This window comes from Sturnira hondurensis, unplaced genomic scaffold, assembly GCF_014824575.4.
Source record: "Sturnira hondurensis isolate 20B ecotype Veracruz unplaced genomic scaffold, ASM1482457v3 Scaffold0014854, whole genome shotgun sequence".
In the NCBI taxonomy this organism is placed as follows: domain Eukaryota; kingdom Metazoa; phylum Chordata; class Mammalia; order Chiroptera; family Phyllostomidae; genus Sturnira; species Sturnira hondurensis.
The window spans coordinates 3099221-3122519 of NW_028087485.1; the positions used below are offsets into that span (position 1 = coordinate 3099221).

General features: G+C 38.1%; 1 protein-coding gene across 4 annotated transcripts in view; it reads right to left on the reverse strand.

Annotated features, from left to right (window-relative positions):
* VTI1A (vesicle transport through interaction with t-SNAREs 1A) overlaps positions 1–23299 on the reverse strand; it is a 328346-nt gene that overhangs the window by 258391 nt on the left and 46656 nt on the right. The window lies entirely within an intron of this gene.

The window sequence follows — 23299 nt, forward strand, 5'->3', positions numbered from 1 at the left end:
TCCATAGGTCTAAAACAAATTACCCAGTCTGGCCAGACTTTTCCATTGCTTCTACCATTTCTTTCAGTCTCCATATATTTAATAATGCTCAAGGTTACCAGGTGATACATCTATTAAAAACTGTTATACTTTCATAGCCAAAGAATTTAACTGCTCTAAAGAATTTAACTGCTCCTGTTATAATTAACACTTTGGGATGTCTACAGAATACCGTGGAATTATATGTATTAGCTAGTATTATAATTCCTGGCATTTGTTTCTTACCTAATTTTATCTGGTTCTAATTAAATAATATCATACTTCTAAAATGCCCAGATGGCATTTTCTAAAATGCATCTATCTTTAAAACAAAGCATTCCATTTTTAACCTCAATTTCTCTTTCTCCATGGCCAATTTCAGCTTTTCATCCACACTCTGCCACTGACCCAGGACTTGGAAAAAGGCTCATCAGTCTAGGACAGGAAACTGAAATTTTGGAAAAGAAAGTGAAAAGGAATTTGTGATATTTTGTTTAGTATAGTGTCCTGTGTTATATTAATTTCTGGCAAAAAGTGATTTAGGAGTAGAGCATGCCATACTAGACAATTTAGGTAAAGGCAGAGTCAACTGCTCGGCAAATGTCCGATCCCGGGAAAGTTGTCGGGGTGAAAGAGCACAGGCACTGAGTGAAGACAACAGAGATGGCACTTTAGTTTGTGACTTTGGTCCAGTTAGGTTTTCTAAGTAACCATTTCCTCAGTCTCTAAAAGAAGGGTGATAAGAGTTATTTCCCAGGGCTGTTGTGAGGCTTTTAATATTATAAACAAATGGACACTTATCCATGATACCTCAGATGTGATAACGCTGCAAAGGATGCTCAAGTAAATAAGAATTGATAACATGGAAAAAGATGCAGTAAAACCAGCACACACGCAGGCCGGAGAATACAAATTACTGCGTCCTTCCTAAAAATGATCTGCTATTATATACCAAAAGGAGCTTCAACAAGTTCATATTATATAACTCAATAATTCCACTACACTGTTTTGCCCAATTCCCTATTTTAATCTGCTACCATTTTGGGGTGATTTTTAATGGTAAAAACTTGACTGCATTTCTTTAATGATAGCAGAGAAATAAATTCCAATCTGTTTCTTTTAAGTAATTATTTCACTAACCATGGTTTGCTCTTGCTCAGGGGACTCTTTAGGGTTAAAGGTCACGTTCATTCACTGGAAAGTACATATGCCATGTGTCACTAATGCTGTAATGTTAATAAAGGGAAAACACACTTTCTATCTATCATAAACTCATGGCCAATAGACCATATGCAAGCCACCAGAGAGGAAATACTAACACACCCTGCTGCTAGGCTACCAACAGTTAGTTGGAAAAGCAGGTTAACATGAGAACACTGAAATAACCCATTATTTTTCAAGTATGTAAAACCAGAAAGAGATATTTAAATACTTCAGGAAAAAGGTTTTAAATACTAATGTGTTTGTATTATAATCACTCTCATTTATTATTTTGCTTATACTTTCAAAAAACATAATACATGGTTGAATTGGATATTTATGTTTAGGCTGTAAATAAGATAACTTATACCATATTTTCTCTTACTTTTTAAAATTCATCTATCATGTCATATGTGAACACATGCATATGATGAGTACACACACACACACACACACGCACATAAAGGCTCACACAAACCCATATGCGATCCATATGGAATAATGACTCTATTTGTGATTCACAATGCTAAAAGAGGCTTTTATTTACACTAGGAACTCCAACCACACTGCTGCTACATCATTTAATGATTTGTGAAACAGAGAGCCCAGAAATCAAGTAACTGCACTTCTTCATTTCCTTCTCCAGCACTTTTAAACTCAAGCCTGACATTTAACTTTGGCATTAGTGTTTCGAAATGCAAGTTAGTATCAGGGCCCCAGTTGCTTGCATATGTTTGTATTTAGGACTTTGACGCTGCTATTGAACACAGTGTGGCTGTGTCTTAAATCATGTCAGCTTGTCAATCAATAATTAAGTTACTTCATTCAGACAATCAACTCATGATAGAATGCCCAGATGTTGTCCACATCTGGAACGGAGTGAGTGTGCAGTGGAGGAAATCTAATTCTTTAAAGTCTTTCTGAAAACAAAATAAAACAACTCCATAGATGGTATCTGAAATAATCAGAATGTCAAATGGTCACCACGTTGTCTGAAAATAAGAGACACTCCCACTGGAAAATGGTTCTCTGATACACAAGTGCTATGGGACAAATGGTGCATTTGTATTTTTAAAAGAACTACTAAATTAAGATTATGCACTTACACAATTAAGTTGTAGCTACGTTTTCCTCTGAAACCGGCCTAGCATTAGGGAGGAAAAGTGATCATTCATTGAAAAATCAGTCAATAGCCGTAATTTCAAGTGCTCTATACACCCAAGAACAAATGATCTTGAGGATTCTCTGTGACTGACACATAGTATGTACCCTACACAGTTAGTAACATGTGAGTGACAGAATCTTTTAGTTGACAGTGATGTAAGGAATCACCCAGAGCAGCCTACACATTTAGAGAAGGAGAATTCTAAGCCAGAGGAGCTCTCCACCCAAAGGCACACAGCTGGGCAGAAAACAGGCAGAACAAGGGCACAGTCTGTTGCTCAACGCCAGTGCTCTTGACACTGCAGCACAGGGACAGGCTAGGGTTGCCTTATGACTCATTCCCCAGGGCGAGACTGACTGTACGATCCACCTGGCTCTGTGACTTATCATTGATTGGATAGTCTGTAAGGGTTTTGTCCTTGTCACCCTGCTCTAAAAGAAACAAAACCCAAACCTTCACTTACACGTTGCTGTCAATATCTAGAATATTGATAATAAATGTGGAAGTTCAAGAGTAACAAATGCTTAAGGTAGAATGTGTTATTTGTCTGATGTCAGAGGGTGAGTCACAACCACACCTATGGCTATAACTAGACAGGTTTCAAGATTAATCTTCAAAGGCTATACCATAAAACAACATTAATCTACCCAAAGGGCAGGAAAGGAGCCTCACCGGTTATGGTTGTTAAGATATGTCAGGAACTGCCTGCTTACCCCTGGGATCTGGCGACTCCCTATGTGGTTACTCCAAAATTCTGGGTTGGAACTAGCCATCTCATAGGCAAACCATTTTTACAATAAACTTTTCCTGGTACTTACTTTTGGACCCATGTTGAGACAGATTCTTTATTATCGCATACGCTGTGTTGCAGTGAGGTTACAGTACTCATCATGCAAAGATGTATAAGATGCCTGTTGGCAATGAAACAAAATTCTTTTTGCCCAAATTGTCTATGAAAACATTTTGAAGATTACCCCACACACTAGGGTGTCCCCAAAACTATTAAATATAATGGAGTAAATATAAATGCTCATACCTAAGTCATAAACATGTTTTTCTTAAAAATTTCTCCATTTTCACTCTGGCTGGTTGTGGCTCAGTAAACTGAGCGATGGACTGTGAACCAAAGTGTCACCAGTTCAGTTCCCAGTCAGCGCACGTGCCTGGGTTGCAGGCCAGGTCCCCAGAAGGGGACGCTCGAGAAGCAACCACACACTGATTTTTCTCTCCCTCTCTTTTTCCCTCCTGTCCCCTCTCTAAAAATAAATAAATAAAATCTAAAAATAAATCTTTTAACAAATTTCTTCATTTTTGGTTGAATAGGATAAATTCCTGCCTACTCAGGGGCTTTGCTTCAATTCAATGCTCCCCGCCTTGTATTGTTAATGTGTTACTCTTTATTGGTTCTTTTCTTTAAGAATATAAACATTTTTAAGTGTAATCCAGCTTTATATACTTTATTTTTGTATTTATTTCTATTGTTTATGCTTTTACAATTGTTCCCACTTTTTCTTCCTTTCCACGCCTCCACTCAGCCCCGTTCCATCCCCTCCCCATGCCAGTCCCTATACTGTTGACCAGACTCATGGGTTGTGCATAAATGTTATTTGGTTAATCGCTTCGCATCTCTCCTCCGGTCCCCCAGTCCCCACCTCCTTTCTGGCAGCTGTCAGTCTGTTTAACGTATCAAAGCTTCTGTTACTATTTTGTTCACTAGATTCTACATATAAGTGAGAGACCATGTGATGTTTTTCTTTCACTGATTGTCTTAATCCACCCAGCATAATTTTCTCCAGGTCCATCCATGCTGTTGTAAAACATAAGAGGTTCATCTTTTTTCTGCTGTATAATATTCCATATGTAAATGTACCACGGTTTTCTTTATCTACTCATCTAATGATAGGCATTTAGGCTGTTTCCAAATCTTGGCTATTGTAAATAGCACTGCTATAAACGTAGGGATGCATATATTTTTTGTGCTGGTGTTTCGGGATCCTTGGGGTGTATTCCCTGTGGGATTGCTGGGTCAAAAGAGAGTTACATTCTTAATTTTTTTAAGGATGCTTTATACTGTTTTCCACAGTGGCTACACCAGACTGCATTTCCGTCAATGGTGCACTATTGAACACAGTGTGGCTGTGTCTTAAATCCAATCCCCTTTTCTCCACATCCTTGTCACCAATTGTTGTTTGTTGATTTGTTGATGGTAGCTGTTCTGACAGGTGTAAGGTGATATCTCACTGAGGTTTTAATCTGCATTTCTCTGATGATTCCTGATGTTGACCATTTCCTTATGTATCTAAAGGTCCTCTGTATGTCCTCTTTGAAGAAGTGTCTATTCGGGTCTTTTGCCTTGAATATCATAATTGGCTTGTTTGTCTTCCTGGTGTTGAGCTGTATTAGTTTTTTAATAAGTTATTTTACCCTCTAATACTCTCCCCAACTAATGCTCAACCTCTTTTATCCTTCCTTTTCTAGCCAAGCTTCTTAAAAGAGTATTCTATGAGCACTAACTCCACTTATCATGTCCCAGTCACTTGTTAACTTGAAACAAACTAGATTCTTTCCTACCACGACACAGGACTCCCCGGAATCACCAATGCCTTTCCAGGTGTCAAAAATCACTGGCCATGTTTTTAAAATAAGGTTTTTATTTTAGGATAGTTATAGAGTTACAGTTGCAAAGACAGTGCAGAGTTCGCATATAACCCTCATCCAGTTTCCCTGTTATTAATATCTTACATTAATATGGTATGTTTGTCACAATTAGTGAATCAATTGTTCATTATTATTATCACATCATTGTTATTATGGACATCATTATTAACTAAAGTCCACACTTTTTTGAGATTTCCTTTTAGCACCTAATGTTCTTTCTCTATACCAGGATACTATCTAAGATTTCACATTGCAGTTAGTAGTCACGTCTCCTGAGACTGCTCTCAGCTGTGACAGTTTCTCAGACTTTTCTTTGATGACCTGAAAGGCTTTTTTTTAAAAGATTTTATTTATCTTTATTGGGGAAGGGAAGGAGAGAGGGATAGAAGTATCAATGTATGGTTGCCTCTCGTGCATCCCCTGCTGGGAACTGGCCTGCAACCCTGGCATGTGCCTTGACTGGGAATCGAACTGCAGTTATTTGGTAAGCAGGCCTGTGCTCAATCCACTGAGCTACACCAGCCAGGGTGACCGGAACAGTTTTGAAAAGCACTAGTTAGGTGTTTTGTAGAATGTCTCTCATTGGGATTTGTCTGACATTTTTTTATGACTAGACTGGGATTACGGGGTTTGAGGAGGAAGACCATAGAGGTAAAGTATTATTTTCATCATAAATATTTCAAAGGTATATACTAGCAATATGACTTAATCACTGTTGAGGTTGACCTTGACCATGTGGCTAGAGTAGTGTCTGCCAGTCTTCTCTACAGTAAAGCTACTCTTTTCTCCTTCCCACACTGTCCTCACTGTGCATGACCCACATTCGTGGAGTGGGGAATGAGGCTCCATGTCCTCAAGAGAGGGTACCTACACACATCATTTGTCATTGCCCTGCATGGGAGATGGAGTTAATCATTATTCAATTATTCATTAACATCAGTATGAACTCAGGACTATTTATTTTATTCTCTGGCTCATAATCCAATACAACTTACTTACTTTGTTATTCAGACTGTACCAGCTTTGGCTCCCTCCGATAGCTACTTTGCAGTCCTTTTTTCATTTGGCCTCTTGATCGCACCTGACACTGTTGACCACTTTCACCTCAGCAGTCACTGCACTGCCTTCCTTTGGAAACCTTCCCCCCACCCCGCCCCCCGCTCTCCCCTCCTTGGTCTCGGCCTCGGCCACAGCTTCCCTCCCAGTCTGCCCCCGCTCTGCAGCCTCTTATCCCTCATCTAAGTGATCTCATCTGGACCCACTGTTCTCCTACTACCCAGAGGCTGGCAAAGACATGTTTTCTCCATACTCTTCACACAAAGCTAATTCCCACTGGGTGCCTTAGATCACCTAAAGGCATGGCAAATTTAACACCAGTGGGCATTTTTCTCTTTATATGCTGCCTTTCCTTCTGTTTTCCCTAATGTCATGTTGTTGTTATGCACGAGGTTTCCCAGGTAAAAACCCAGAAACCTTTAGCCCACTCTCTCTCTTACTCCCTATATCCAATTAGCCAACAAGCGCTATGGATTAAGCTCTTATTTTTTCAGAATATCTACAGTCAGAGTCCTTAGCCATATTTCCAGGATGTTTGTTTTCTTATGCATTAGTCTCAATCGTTCCTCAGATATGTTGTTACATATATTTTGTCCCTTTTTAAAAACACAAATTATATCTGAGAGATACTTGTATGGAAAGACGCCACGTTTTCAGGTAGAGGTAGGCCAATAGGCACAAATTCTCAGCTCCTCATCTTGGGAGAAAAGGAGACCCCTTCAACTCTACCTCTAGCAAAATATCAAAGCTCTAAAAGAATCCATGTTTAAAGATATAACATATTTCAGAACAGGCACGTTAAAACAGAAAGCAAATGCATTCAACAAAAGCCAACGCACTATGGGAAAATGCTAAGCCACAGACTTCTCTCCAACTTTATAAATCAATACATTTCTCTTTAATTTCACACACAGTCCTCTCTCATATCAGCTGTTACACTGTTCTCCTAAGTTAGATGCTCCCATTTTTTATTAGGTAGAAGCTAAAAGACCAGCATTTCAAACGAGACGATGTGCATGCATATTTCTCCTTTGTCTGTCTGATTTGTGGACCTGAGGAATACGGATGACTTCTGTTACCCGCACGAAGAGGCTCGACTCCAGGCCGGCATTTGGTTTGCTTTTATCTCTGAGACCCAAATTGTACCGTTAGGCAACGGAGGGCATTTATCTAGATTGAACTGTCATACAAATAGATTGTTGTCAGCCACTCAATTTGTATTGGGGAACATGCCAGCAAAACAACACCCGGCAATTTAAAACAACAAACCCGCCCTCCCCTGACAGGAACAAATTGCTGCATTTCCAATGAACAAGAATTGCTGTAAATCACACATCCTGTGTGTCGGTGCTACAGAAAAAAAAATATTCTTGGAACTAATTTTGTCTAGTTTTTCCGGCAGAGGTCTAGCACGAAGCGAGCAAGTGGTATGGATAATACTGATAAACAGAAGAAAAAAAGCACCAACAGAGAGGAGTTACATGCTGTCAGTAAGGCTTCCTAGTAAAATTCCAAGTCAACATCCAGGGGCCGCACAAAGAAGGTGACACTGCGCTGCATTTGGAGTTTGTTTTCTGGTCTATAGCCCTTCTGGGAATGCAGGGCGCCTCTGCCCACACAAGGTCTGTTTGAGTAGTGAGACCTCCATTCTCCCTGAGCCTAAACTGATTCTGGCTCTGTGTCTTCAACACTCCCAAAGAGCAAGGGAGAACTGCAGAGACCTGTGTACCTTACCGCCATTACACCTAATCTCTTCCACATTTCAGACTACTTGAAAAAACATTCAGAGATGATCTATTCAATTGGTGTCAATCACAAACATTAAAGATGTTAAGTTACATCAATAAAAACAGGGTGATAAATTTCTCCTCCCCTATTACTTCTGTTTGACTTGAATCCTGTTCCCTTTTCTATCACCTGCACTCCTCTGCGCCTTCAGTGAAAGCCAGTGGTAGAGTTCTAGAAGCCGCAGTGAAGGAAATATGCAAACACGCAAATTCAGCCCCGTCAATCTACATCAAACTGAAACAGAAAATAAACAAACCGAAGGGTCAATCACTTCAATTGAACCCATGTAATTTTACTAAATAGAAATCTAACTAGTTCCATTATTCAAATGCAAATATTTACATTTTGAAAATGAGTTTTCTTCAGTTAAAATTATGTAATAGGAATTTAGCACCTTACAAAATTCTTTAATATGTCGAATGGCAAAGCTGTAATATTATGAGTTGTTGCAACAGGTGCTTTATGTAAAGACCTGAAACTTTATTTGAGGATAATCTGAAACAAAATAATATGCTCCAGACTCAAGGCATGGGAAGGACCTCACGAATTGTAGCTAAAACAGATAATGGTGGAAAGCAAGCTGAAATATAATGCTTCAAGTCACCGCTATATGTTGGCAAATAATGGAGTTCTCTGAGAACATTTATTTTTACTTTGAAGAAAGTTATAAAATCACATTACTTTCAAAACAGGAACAGATGCATGAGGTGTGCAACTTACTTTCAAATGGCTTAGAAGAGTAGGTACACACACAGATAGAAAAAGATCAGCAGAGAAAGCACACATAAATGATAGAGGAAACAGGACAATATGCTAATAGGTAAATGTAGGTAAAGAGCATATATATGTTCTTTGAACTATTCTTCAAGCTTTACTGAAAGGTTGAAATTATTTCCAAATAGAAGGTTTAAAATAAATAAAAAGAGTAGAAAGATTATTGGGAGAAGGGCATATAGGTTTCTGGTAAACTAATAATCTACAACTAGGTAATATCTGAGATTAGCTATAAGTGGCAAATCCTTGATTAGATAAATAATAGTTAATGTTAAACGAAAATATGAGAACATTATACCTTTCAAACTCAGGCAATTTAAACTGTTCATTTTCACCATATATGATGGTGTTTTCCATATTTTCAGTAAAGTACAGGATTATATTTGTAGTTTCGAATGAGTGACATTATTATTTTTTTGTAGTTCAGCTATTAGAAAGGACTCTAAATCACACATGGTTGAAGAAGTTCCAAGTTACTCATTCAAAATGACAATATCAGCTACCATTTAAAACAGCTTGGCAATACACTGCACTTCTTTTCTCCCTTTATTTTATTCTGAATTACAACATTTCAGGACAATAATTCTAAATTAGATTGCTTAACAGATAATAAACTATTATTATTATTTACACCACCCAGAGGAACCTGATGCAAATCTCCTTGGAGTGTTCTGCACTGACGGAGAATCTTGACCACGCTCTTGGGTCATTCTCTAATGTTCTTGAACAGAAGACACACTCGCAGGTGCACATGTGCCCACTAAGCTTTCACTTGATTTGAAAGCGGAGGTATCACTAATCTTTCTCATTTTGACTGTGATAGCCCAGGGCAGGGACCAGATGGAATTCTATCCTCTGAGAAGAACATAGCCCGTTTTGGCGGGCATATCTACAGAACGTCAGGGCTAGAAGGGACCTTGAAAGGTCCCCTACTGTGCCTCACTCCCTTGTATCACTGCACACTTGAATATATCTTATAGCAGCTTCTGGGAGGAGGTTCCTTAACTTTCACAAACGAGGTTTGCCAACAGTCGCTGGTCACTGTCAGGAATTATCTCCCTAACTTAAATGGAAGTCTAGGGCACTGTAGCTGCACACGCAGTAGAGACGGGCAGTAGCTGCTGACCACACTGGGCATCACAGTTCTTCACAGACCTGAAGACACTTAACAACCTCACAACCTTCCATCCAGAGAAAATGATCCCAGGGCCCGTCTGTGTCTAATTTCTGAGCCTTTAATCTGAAGGGCCCACCCCTGAATTCCTCTGCAGTTCTTCACTCATGGTAGCCCCAACTGCACTCGGAGATGGACTCTTCCAGAGTCTAACACACCAAAGGGTGCCCAGTCTTACTCCTGGCATGTTCAATCTTTTTTTCTGCTCTGAATCCATGTAAATTTTCATACCATTTCAATTTTTATTTGAGTTTGGAGCTCATTCCTGGTGCTCACAGTTTCTTGTCCTTTGAGGAAACAGCATGACAAATCGGAAAGGCCTCCACTTTGGGCACTTGATCAGCTTGGATCCAAATCCCAGCCTTGTCCTTTTCCAATTGTGATTAATAAGCAAGTTTTTGAACCCCTATGTACCCCAGGTCTGGCCAAGGTAAAGATTACTTAGTATAGTGCTCAACACGTATTAGGAATTTAAAAAAAAATAACTGCTCTGATTGTAATACCAATTATTTTTGAGAATGCCAGCAAGTCCATTCCTCTGGCACATAAACTCTGGGTTTGCCCTTTTAGCGCATTATTTTAAGATGGTCTCACACGTCTTACCCAAAACGGACATTTCAGTTCTGCTCCCAGTTATCACCAGACTACTGACTGTAAAGGCCGATTGCCAGTGCATTCTGGTCCCTCCTTGCCCTTAGGACTCAAAATTGCCTCCCATTATTACTCTTTTTTCTTTTGATTTTTTAATATATATCTGAACTTGATTTTCTGTGCTTTGAACCTCAATGTGTTTTTGAGGATTTAGGGCCCCATTCATCATTTTGCTCTGTCTCTAAAAGAAAAAAAATATTTGTACATGTTATGCCAAACCCTGAAAAGAATTCAGACAGTAATACAACACAGACGCTTCACAGATAAGGTGCTTGGTTACCAGCACGTTATTTAATGGTATGAATTAAACTAGGATTCAAATCCCAGCGTTGCTGTTCATTATCTATGTGACTGTATAGAGGGTGTCTAACTTACTGAGTCTCAGTAGGCATATCTGCACAAGGAATGGAAAAACACCTACTTTGTTGTGATGTTTAAATGAGACTTGCAACACAAACACCGCTGCGCAAGTTAACAGGCTCCCTCTAAGTCATCATTTTTCCCCTCTCCTTCCCTTCTGGGATGGGGTAGGTGGGTGAGGAACAAGAACAATGTACTCTGAATTCTCTATTCTTGGAAAAACTAGAACACAGATAGTATTCATACATCCCAAAATATGGGGAAAGATGTCCAAGAGCAGATGAGACCATGCAGAGCCCTTGGTAGAAGGTGACAAAATACATGGAGGATGATAAAAGGACTCAAACCGCAGCTGAGCTCAAAAGTGCCACCCAAACCCCACTTCCTGCAGGTGCAGGACTCATTCTGAAGTGTCAACGCCATATGCTTTGTTTGAAACAATGGATGTGGGGACAGGTGTAAGCAGGCTGCTGGTGGAAGTCCTCCTCCACACTGTGTTCGGAGAAGCAGAGGAGGCAGGCCACACAAAGAATAACATCGGGCTTCTGAGTCCCAAAGAATGTAGAAATCACAAGACACCACTGCTTTCACCTTACCAGGCAGAACAAGCTGGCAAGGCTACACACCACGATTTAAAAACCTCTCAGAAAGCTGAAGACACAAAGACATCTAATGAAGTACATTCCAGAAAATCATGAGCCTTTTATATCAGAGAACAGACCCACGGCTGTTTTCATTCTCGGAGGAGCCTCTACAGACGTGGGTAAAAAGAAACCAGCCAAACTCCTAACAAACAGACATTTCTTAATCTTCCGAAACAGAATCAAGGAGAAGCAGAAAGCCCGAATAGACTGATAACAGCTGGTGAAATTGAAACAGTAATAAAAAAAACTCCAGGCACACAAAAATCCTGCACCAGATGGTTTCACAGGTGAATTTTACCAAATATTTAAGGAAGAACTAATTCCTATTTTTCTGAAACTATTAAAAAAAATTCAAGAAGAGGGGAGACTCCCAAACTCTTTCTATGAGGTCAGTATCATCCTAATTCCAAAACCAGTTAGAGACACAAGAAAGAAAACCATAGACCAATATCTCTAATGAACATAGATGCTAAAATCCTCAACAAAATATTGGCAGTTCAGATCCAGCAATATGTTAAAAAGATCATACACCATGATCAAGTGAGATTCATCCCAGGGATGCAAGGATGGTACAATATTCCCAAATCAATAAAGATAATATACCACATAAACACATGAAGGACAAAAATCACATGATCATATAAACAGGTGCTAAAAAAGCATTTAGTAAAATCTAGTGTTTATTTATCATAAAAACACTCAGCAAAGTGGGAATAGAAGGAGCACACTTCAACATAATAAAAACCAAATACAAGAAAACCTCCAGCCAACATTATACTCTACAGGCAGAAACTAAAAGCTTTCCCCCTAAGATCAGGAGCAAGACAATAGTGTCCTCTTTCACCATTCTTCTTCAACATAATATTCAACACCATTCTTATTCAACTTATTCTAGCCATAATGATAAGACAAGAAAAAGAAATAAAAGGAATCCAAATTGGAAAGAGAAAGTAAAACCATCATTATTTGCAGACAATTTGATAGTGCACAAAGAAAACCATACAGTCTCCACCAAAAAACTACTCAACCTTGTAAGTGAATTTAGCAAAATAGCAGGATACAAAGTCAATATTCAGAAATCAATGGCATTTTTATACACCAACAATGAAGTATCAGAAGTAGAAACTAGGGGGAAAATCCCATTTACTATAGCAACAAGAAAACTAAAGTACCTAGGAATAAATTTATTTTTTAAATGTTTTTAAAAGAAAGATTTTATTTATTTATTTTTAGAGAGAGAGTAAGGGAAGGAGAAAGAGAGAGAAACATCAATGTGTGGTTGCTTCCTGCACACCCCGCACTGGGGACCTGGCCCACAACCCAGGCATATGTCCTAGACTGGGAATCGAACTGGCGACTCTTTGGCTCTCAGGCCCATCCTCAGTCCACTGAGCTACACCAGCCATGGCTTCCTAGGAATAAATTTAACCAAGGAGGTAAAAGACCTGCACTCAGAAAACTATAAAACACTGAAGAAAAAAATTGAGAAAGATACAAATAAATGGAATCATATACCATGTTCATGGACTGGAAGAATTAACATCATTAAAATGTCCATACTACCCAAAGCAATCTATAGATTCAATGCAATTCCTATTAAAATACCAATGGTATATTTCGCAGACATAGAATAAATATTTCAAAAACTTATATGAAACCAAAAAAGATTCCAAATAACCTCAGCAATTTTGAAAAAGAAAAACAAAGAAGGATGGATCATAATACCTGATTTCAAACTATACTATAAGGGCATTGTAATCAAAACAGTCTGGTACTGGCATTAGAACAAATACATAGATCAATGGAACAGAATAGAGAGCCCAGAAATAGATCCAAGTTGCTATGGTCAATTAATATTTGACAAAGGGGACATGAGCATACACATATAATGGGCTAAAAATAGCCTATTCAATAAATGGTGTTTGGAGAACTGGACTGGTACATGCCAAAAAAAGAAAAGAAACTACACCACCAACTTACTCCACATAGCAGAATAAACTCAAAATGGATAAAAAACTTAAATATACATCATAACAGCATAAAAGTCCTAGAGGAAAAGTAGGCAGAAAAAATTTCAGATATCCCATCTATCAATATTTTAACCAATATATCTTCTTGGGCAATAGAAGTAAAGGAAAAAATAAACAAGTGGGACCACATCAAATTAAAAAGCTTTTGCACAGCTAAAGAAACTATCATCAAAATGAAAAGGAAACCGACCATATAGGATAACATATTTGCCAATGACACATCAGAGAAGGGTTTGCTCTCCAAAATATATAAAGAACTCACACAACTCCACTCCAGGAAGATAAAGAACCCAATTAAAAAATGAGCAAAAGACCAGAATAGACACTTCTTCAAGGAATACATACAGAGGGCCCAGAGATATATGAAAAGATGCTCAGCATCACCAGCCACCAGAGAGATGCAAATTAAAATTACAATGAGATAGCACCTCACACCTGTCAGAATCACCATCATTAACAAATCAACAAACAACAAGTGCTGGTGAGGATGTGGAAAAAAAGGAACCCTAGTGCACTGTTGGTGGGAATACAGACTGGTGCAGCCACTGTGGAAAACAGTATGGAATTTCTTCAAAAAACTAAAAATGAAAGTGCTTTTTGACCCAGTGATCCCACTGCTGGGAATATACCCTAAGAATCCTGAATCACCAATTCAAAGGAACTTACGAACTTCTATGTTCATAGCAGCACTATTTATAATACCCAAGTGCTGGAAACAGCCTAAGTGACCATCAGTAAATGAATGGATCAAAAAACTATTGAACATTTACACAATGGAATACTGCAGCAGAAAGAAAGAAGGAGCTCCTGTCCTTTGCGACAGCATGGATGGAACTGGAGAGTATTATGCCAAGTGAAATAAGCCAACTGGTGAAAGACAAATATGGTATGATCTCACCCATAAGAGGAATCTAATGAACAAAATAAACTAACAAACAAAATAGAACCCCAGGCATGGAAACATGGAACAGATAGATGGTGACCAGAGAAGAATGGGGAAGGGTAATGGTGGGAAGAAGTGGCAGGGACTAGTCAAAGAACATGTATGAATGACCCATGGACATGGACAAGTACAGTGACTGACTGTTGGCGTAGGGGATGGGATAGGTGGGGGAGGGCAAAGTGGGAAATTGGGACAGCTGTAATAGAATAACTATAGAAAATTATTTTAAAAATTACAACACATATAAAGAATGAAAAAAATGTGACCTGCGGTCAATGAATCATACTAAGATGACCCATATATGGAAACATTACTTAGGGAGTTTAAAATAACTATCATAAAAATGCTAAAGAATATGGCAAAAAAAAGAACAATGAAGAGATGGAGAATTTTAATACAGAAAGAGACTATAAAAATGAACCAAATAAAAATGACACCACCCCAAAATATTGTATCAAAATGTAATTAAAATATGATATCATTAAATAATCTTAAGAGCAGACTGGAAATGGCAAAGAAAAGGTGGTAATAGAAGGTACCCAACTGAAACACAGAGATACAAAGAAGTGAACAAAACAAAAGAAATAAAAAAGCATCCAAGAACTATAAAATAATATTAAGTCATCCAACCTATTTGTAGTTTCAGTCAAACAAAGAAGAGTGAGAAATGGGGCAGAAAAAATATTTGAATAAATAACAACTGAAGCTTCATAAAACTGATGAACAAGATCATCCAATAGGCCGAGGAAACTCAGTGAGTCACAGGCACGTTTACACCTGTATAAAGAAACCACAGCTAGGCACAACACAATTAAACTGTCTGCTGGAGCACAGAGATAAATAGCAACTCTTAAGAGCAGCCAGAGAACAAAAGAGCATCATTACGAATAGAGGGTAAAAATAACACAGATGAGAGCCGACCTCACCAGAAACAACGGAGGCCGGAAGACAATGACATTACACCTTTAAAGTACAAAAAGGGGTGTGGGGGGACATGTCAAACTGAAAGTCAACATCTAGTGAAGATTTCATTCATAAATGATAGTGATAACTAATATAATATCATATACCAACTATATACTTAAATAGAAATAATTTTTAAATGATACTGAAATGCGTAAGGACATGTTTTCATCGGGGAAAACATGATGGAATTCTTCTCCAGCCGCTGTGCAAACTGGACAGGCTAAAATGAGTTCTTTCGACTGAAGAGAAACAATACTGAAGGAAATTGTGATTTGCATGAAAGAAAAAGGTCCGCAATACACGTGATATCTGCGTAAGTGTAAAAGACTTTTCCTAAGTATGTGTCGTGAGGTTCAAAGCAAATGTAGAAATGAAATAAAAGACAAAGAGAGTACAAAGAGTGGGAGACAGGGAAACGAAATTCTACTAGGTAAGATCTTACACTGTCTAGGAACTGATGTGACCTTGTTTGAAAGCAGACTGTACAACCTAAAGACGCACATTGTACCCTTTTACAGAAACCACTAAAAAACAACGGAAGAGGGATAATTAAAAAGTTAATACAAGAGATAGAACATAATATTTAAAATTATGCGATTTACTTAAAAGAAGGCAAGAAATAAGAACCAAATGAACAAAGAAAAGGCATTCATTATTTGCATTTGTCACGTATGTCACATACATGTCAGGCACACTGCAATAAAGTCCATTTTACAAAAAAAAAAAAGAAACAGCAAAGTGACTACTAACACAATGATTATTTAACATTTTACTGAAAATACTAGCAAACATAATTAGACCTAATAAAATAAGTTAGAAGTATAAAACTGAGAAAGAAGAGGAATAAAACATCACTACTTACAGATGATTTAACTGTATACCTCAAAAATTGAAGAGAAACTAAAACTGAAAATAATAATAAGTGATTTTAATAAGGTAGCATGCTGCAAAATTGAAATACAGAAAGCAATTCATATATACAAACAACAACCAATCAGAAGATATGATGAAAGTTCCCATTAAGGTAAAAAATTAAGAATAAAAGATCAACCACAAACACACTTCATTCACTTATAATCCCAAGGTGAAAAAGCCTGTTTACCTATGCCTCCAAATGCAGAACGACAAAAGATGGATCACTGCAACCACACAGAGAATGAAAATAGCAGAATGGCAAAATGTAGCGTAAAGACAGGCCACATTCAGTGTTTGACTGAACAGAATCAAAAGGCAAACCAGAAAAAATACTTGCAAATTGTATTTCGAACAATGGCTAATCTTCAAGACATATAAAGAACTCTGAGAAATTAATAAGAAGAACACCAAATAACCGTTCCCACGCACCCCCCCCAAATTGGCAAAGGATAAGAACAGTTCCTGAAAATATTCCCTCTCACTCATGAAAAGTTAATGAAAACTACAATGAGCTATCCCTTTACTCCTTATCACTTTAACTAAAATCCAGAGGTTTGATAATTCATTTTGCAAGTGAAAAGTCACTTTGTAAGTAACCAGTCTTCTCATGCACTACCATGGGGAGTATAAATTGGGACACCTCCCACAGAGGAGACTCATGAAAGAATTATCAATATTGCAAATGCACATACTCTTTGGAGAAGTAATTCTATTTCTTAAGATCTTTGTCTACAGGAAAAACGACGAAGTTCAAAGCCATCCGCTGCATCAACACATACAACACCAAAGGCTATCCTTAAGTAAATTTGGTACAATGGAACATTTGCTCATGTATGAAAAAAAATACGTTTTTTGCATATTGATATAAAAAGTTCTCCAAGATCAACTGAAAAGTGAAGAAAGCAAGGTATAGAATAGTATGTCTAGTTTATGCTGTCTTTTGTATGGTACGCCATTTTGTTGTTATTTAAAGGGGGGAGGGAGAAGGACATACATTTGTATTTGCGTATATATTTACATAAAGGAAGCTAGATAGACAACGCGGGCATGAATAACAGTAGTTACCTAGGTTGGGGATTTGGGGCAGGGTGGAATGGGGACTGAGATGGGCAACAGAGGTGAAAGAGAGAGTCCCCCCCCCATTTTTGTAATCCTCCTTTTCATCATCAGCATCGCAATCTCCAGCATCTGCAGGGCAGGAGGTTTCCAACAACGCAATAAGGAGTTCCCATCAGACTGTCAGAGGATTTCTCAGAAGAGACCTTCCAGGCAAGAAAGAGCTGGAAAGAAGTATTCCAAGTCATGAAATCCAAAGATCTACATCCAAGATTGCTCTATCCAGCAAAGCTTTCATTTAGAATGGAAGGACAGATAAAGTGCTTCTCAGATAAGATCAAATTCAAGGAGTTCATCATCACCAAGCCCTTATTATATGAAATGTTAAAGGGACTTATCTAAGAAAAAGAAGATCAAAAATATGAACAGTGAAAGGACAGCAAACACACAGTTATTAACAACCACACCTAAAACAAAAGCAAACCAAGAGGACAGCTAGATCAGAAGTGGAACCATAGAAATGAAGAACACATGGAGGGTTAGAAATAGGGGGGTGGGAGGGGGAGAAGGGGGGAGAAGGCACAGAAAATAGCATAGATGGTAGGTAGAAAATAGATAGGGGGAGGGTGAGAATAGTGGGGGAAATATAGAATCTAAAGAACTTGAGACATGTGGTTATAAACTAAGGGGGGAGAATGGTGGGGGAGGGAGTGTGCGGGTGGAGGGGAATGAAGGGGGGGAATAGAACAACTGTAATGGTATAATCAATAAAATATATTTTAAAAAAAAAAGAAATGGAAGGTGGCTGAAGACCCAAGAAATAAAAATGTAAATGCATTATTTCTCATGGACAACAGTAAATGATTAAACTTCCAAACCCAAGCATTTAAGTGATAATACAGCCCAGAAGAGTTAAACATTAATGTAAGGGTTGTCCTGTTAAAATCTCTTCCAAATCACCATTTGTTAGTGAAAGAAAACTTGGGAAATTTATTCAAAGAGAACATTTGCTTAATACCAATAGTTTAATTTTAGATTTTAATAATCACAAAATTAACACCTTATCAAATGGGAATCCTCTACCTTCTTAGGAAAAACAATAGGCAATACAAAGATTTGTGTGCTTTCTTTCAAGAATGAAAGAAAGTCAAGGCAATTTAAATTAAAAGCATACTCCAAGCTTTCACCGAAACTTTCTTTTGTTTGTTTCTAAGGAGTCGAGATTTAAAAACATGAAAATCCATTGCTTACAGGAAACCAACACTAGAAATAGAATGGTGAAAAATAAGTCAAGTTAGTTGCATTAAAAAACCAAAAGAAGTAACTTTAATTCTAAACTACCATTAAAAAAACACATATAATTTTATCTCGATTAGAGTTTATACTTTCTTGAAAAGGCCAAGCAAGATCTTCCCATTCCTGAGCAAGCTGTGGACACTTGACTCCAGGGACCAGAGCCAAGGCTAATAAAGACAAGACTGTGCTATTTGTTGCAAGCAGGAGTTGGGGAGAAAGTGAAGAGATGTGCACAAACCTATTCTTACTTTTAGAAAAATAATTAAAAACAAATGACCTGATTGTAGTGGGTCAGCAGTCATGTTCATAAGAAATTTGACACACGTAAAAATCATACGCAGCCATCCTGGTATGAGTCTCCATTTACCACACTGATTTTTTTTCAGCAGGGATCACTGAGTAGGAGATCACAAATATAACTGCAAATATTAATCTCTGCTTTATCTAGGACAAGTAAGAAATTTGTACTGGATTAAAAAAAAGTAAGGATTCTAGAAAACATGGGCAGATACTTATTTTGCTACTTCAAGGCTGGCATAATGTTTATTTGTAAAATAGCACTGAGGATATAGAAATACAGAAATTGGAGGTTATGACATCATAAAACTGAAGTAAATATCTATGTCAAAGGTTCCCGTACAGAAACTGCTTAACACTAAACCTGTCATTATCCCTTTTAAGATAGAGCTACATTTTTAAGGCATTATTTTAGTAAACAAGATGTTCATAATTCCCAAACAACAAAAACAATCTTACTCTTTGATTTGAGAGTAAACTTTGAATGCAAAAGTTTTAGATTCCTCAGGGAAAAAAAGGATAACTAGCCAAAGAAAGTTGTATTTCCAATTAGTAATTAAATCCATAGTTCTTCAGAAATGTGACTATTAATCTGGTACTCTTAAAAAGAAGTATGCCCAATATTGATCAGGAGAGAAAAGAATTTTGGAAGCGGTATCTATATCTCATTTATTACCTCTTTCATTTTTACTTTGTTTTTTTCTTTGTAAATGCCTTTTAAGAACCCAAACTTAGAATCTGCCTTAAGAGAGACTAGAAATATTTAAAGTTATTAAAATAATTTAGCATGAAATATTAGAAATATTTGAGTTAATTATTAAACTGAATATGTTATAACAATATAAAATACAGATTGCTACTGGTTTCTGGAAGAAATGCTATTAATTAATAAAGCCACACAGTTATACTGACCTTCTCATACTTGGACTGAAAAAACAAAAAACACGCAACAAACAAATCTAAACAAGACTACAGGCATGGAGTTCTGTGCCATTCACTAATCCATCCATTCACTTCTGCATTCATTTAACAAAAAAGCTTGTGAGCTGCCCTACATTAGCACTGTATCTCATACTGTATTATTAATAAAGAGATTCCTGGACTACAGCTCCGCAGCCATACCAGGGGAAGGCACACGGAGACAAATACTTGTAGCAGGTGTAAAGCTGTATGTACCACCGAATGGAAGTTTACACTTGTGCAGTGGAAGAAAGGAGAAACCAACCCAGTGCCATCGATTTCCTCCAGCTTCAAAGTGGAAAACGGATGGCAGAAGGCAGAGATCTCAGGGTTGTCCTTCAAGGTCAAGGCAGAGACCATATGGTCCTCAATTAACAGAGCAACAATGAGGGTAGAAGGGAGAGATATTCTGGGGGTGCAATCCATGAGAATTAGTGACAATTAGATGTGGGGTCGAGGCAAAGAAATAAGTATGAGGTGCCTCCCAGGTTTCTTATGTGGGTAACTGAGTAGATGATATATGAATCAGCCTTATCAACATATCCATTACCCAGCATAATAAAAGGAGGAAGAGCAACAGATTTTGGACAGAAGGTAACACGTTTAATAAGCTCTGCTTAGAACACTGTATTTGAAAATCCACAGGCCTAAAACAACTGAAAACAAAGGGTGCAGCGAGCAACGTGAAAGTCTGGGCCAAAGTGTGATTTTTGAGGTTACTGATACGCAGGCATTAGTGGAAGCCATGGGCATGCCTCTCGTCAGGGAGACTGAAGAGATGACAACTCAAAACAAGAATGACCTGAAAACACACAAATTAAGAGGAAGGCAGAAAAAGAGAATCCAACGAAAGAGAGAGATCAAAGAGCCAGGAATAAACCAGCGGAGTGTGGTGCCAAGGATGCTGGTTCCAAGAAGATGGGAGTGACTCCAGCGCTGCACAGAAGACAAGTTCGATAATAAGGGACCTCGGGACCTCGGTCACAGGGATCATGTGTGACTTCAGCAGTCAAGTTTCAGGGGTCTGGTATCCATTACGGACGGAAGCAATAGAATAAAAGAAAGTTAAATACCTGGATTTTTCTTCATACATGTTTTAAAATGCAGTCTCTCCCTTTCTTCAAATGGTGGACTATTGGGGCAGGATAGGAACAAGATAAAGACACTCTTCCCAAAGCCTGCTTCTTTCTTCATTTACCTGAAACCTTTGCTGACGTCTAGCAGATGAATGATTAATTTGACCACCACCTTCACCCCATTCTCCTTGGACAAAATTCTACCAGATAACATTTTAGTCCCTGTGGTGAAAACAGAAAAATTTAGGTAGAGACACTTAGGAAAGGAGACATTTATTAAAGTGACAGGCTACCTGAATAAAACACATACCACTTGAAGCAACAACATTTCTAAGAAAATTGTTCACCTGAATACATAACAACCCTTGGAAGTCACTTGAGAAAAAAATGGTGGTCAAAACTCCACCTGCACACAGAGGTCTATTCAATCTTTATTTGACTGGAGACCCAGATGTATACACTAAAAAATAGCTAATTGAGATGCATATATCCCAAAAGCATTATTTATTTTTTCCTAGTTTAAATATATTTGTAAATTACAGTCATTTTGCTCCCCCCAAATGCTCACAGTATATTTTATAATGCTTTTCTAAAAGGAGGGTATTACAACAACAAAACCATTTGTTGCTGGTGGTGGGGAAGGTAGTTTAGCATTGGGATCTGTAAGTAAACCAAGTAAGAGGAAAATATCCATCCAAACAAAATAAACCACCTTTAATGGTCTTACAAGGATAAAATGTAAATATAAGTAACATTTTATAAACCATATGACAATAGCAATTCAGAATTATTAGGTCTGTAAGAATAATTTAACCTAACCTCATTCCCTTACAGATGATGAAGATGCAAATTATGGCCTAATGAAATGGAAAGAGCAATTCTTTGGGCAGTATAAACTTGGTTGTGTTGCTGACAAACACTTGTTTTAACTGAGAACTCGAGTTCACTCTGAATGCTTAGACAGAAAGTATTTATATGTAGCACATAATCCAGTGGAGGAAAGACCTACCGAGGAACATCAATTGTGAGCCAAAATGGGGATTATTTAGGGCTGATCTATTACATTATCCCATGCCATTTAATATAAACAATGAGACACTGACTGGAAAACACTGGTATGACTTCTTGTGTTAAGAACTAAAATTTTATAAGAGGGTAACCCATACCTTTCATCCTTTCCCACCCCCGGTCATGGGCCACTTACTGGGGCGGTACGTCCTGAGAAATGCATTGCTAGTCGATTTCATTACTATGCAAACGTCGCAGTGCACTTACACAAACTTAGCTGGTACAGCCTAGTACACACCTGGGGTACAGGGTGTACCCTACTGCTCCTAGGCTGCAAGTCTGTACAGCATGTCACTGCACGAAACGGCACAAAATTCAATGAAGCACAAGAGGAAATAAGGCAATCAAGAGACGCTGTCATCATGACGTGCATGAAGCTGCTGCCTGCACAACAGGCACACTGTTATAGAACAAACTTTTTTGAGGGTAAGGAGAAAGACTACAAAGTGATGGTATAAAGTATAGTAGATACATAAACTAGTCACATAGTTGTTTATTATCCTGATCAAATGTTATAGACTGTAAATTAAATGTGACATATATAGTTTTATGTGACTGTCAGCACAGTAGGTTTATCTACACCAGCATCACCACAAACACGTGTGCAATGCATTGGTCTACGACGGCAGCAGGCAACAGGACATTTTCGGCCCTACTGTAGTCTTTGGAACACATCCCTCAGCGACACTGAACATGCAGTCCGTCTCCAACAGAAACGTTATGTGGTGCGTGACTGTACGAAACCAGCACCAGTTTGTGTGAGAATCCACCCGAGAGATGCACTTCGACCTATTTACATAGTCATCTGGATTTATATTCTAGAGCTATAGAATAAACTCCTAGTAAACTACTGTGAATCAATAACTCAACGGCCTCACTCAGTACACTGGGGGATCAACTGTCTTGTGGGTTTGCAACTGAGAAAAGTCTCATGTCAGAGAAATTCTCTCTTGAGGATTTTGGCCTAGCTTAGATTAACTTTGACTCTGGAATTGAGCAAAAGTTAATCAAAAATCACCCTTGCCCTTGCCAGGTGCTCAGTTGGTTAGAGCGTCTTCCCAATACACCAAGATTGTGGGTTTGATACCCGGTCAGGGCACATATAAGAATCAACCATGAATACATAAATAAGTGGAACAACAAATCAGTTTTTTTCCTTTCTCTCTTTAAAAATCAATAATAAAAAAGTATTGCATTAAAAAGT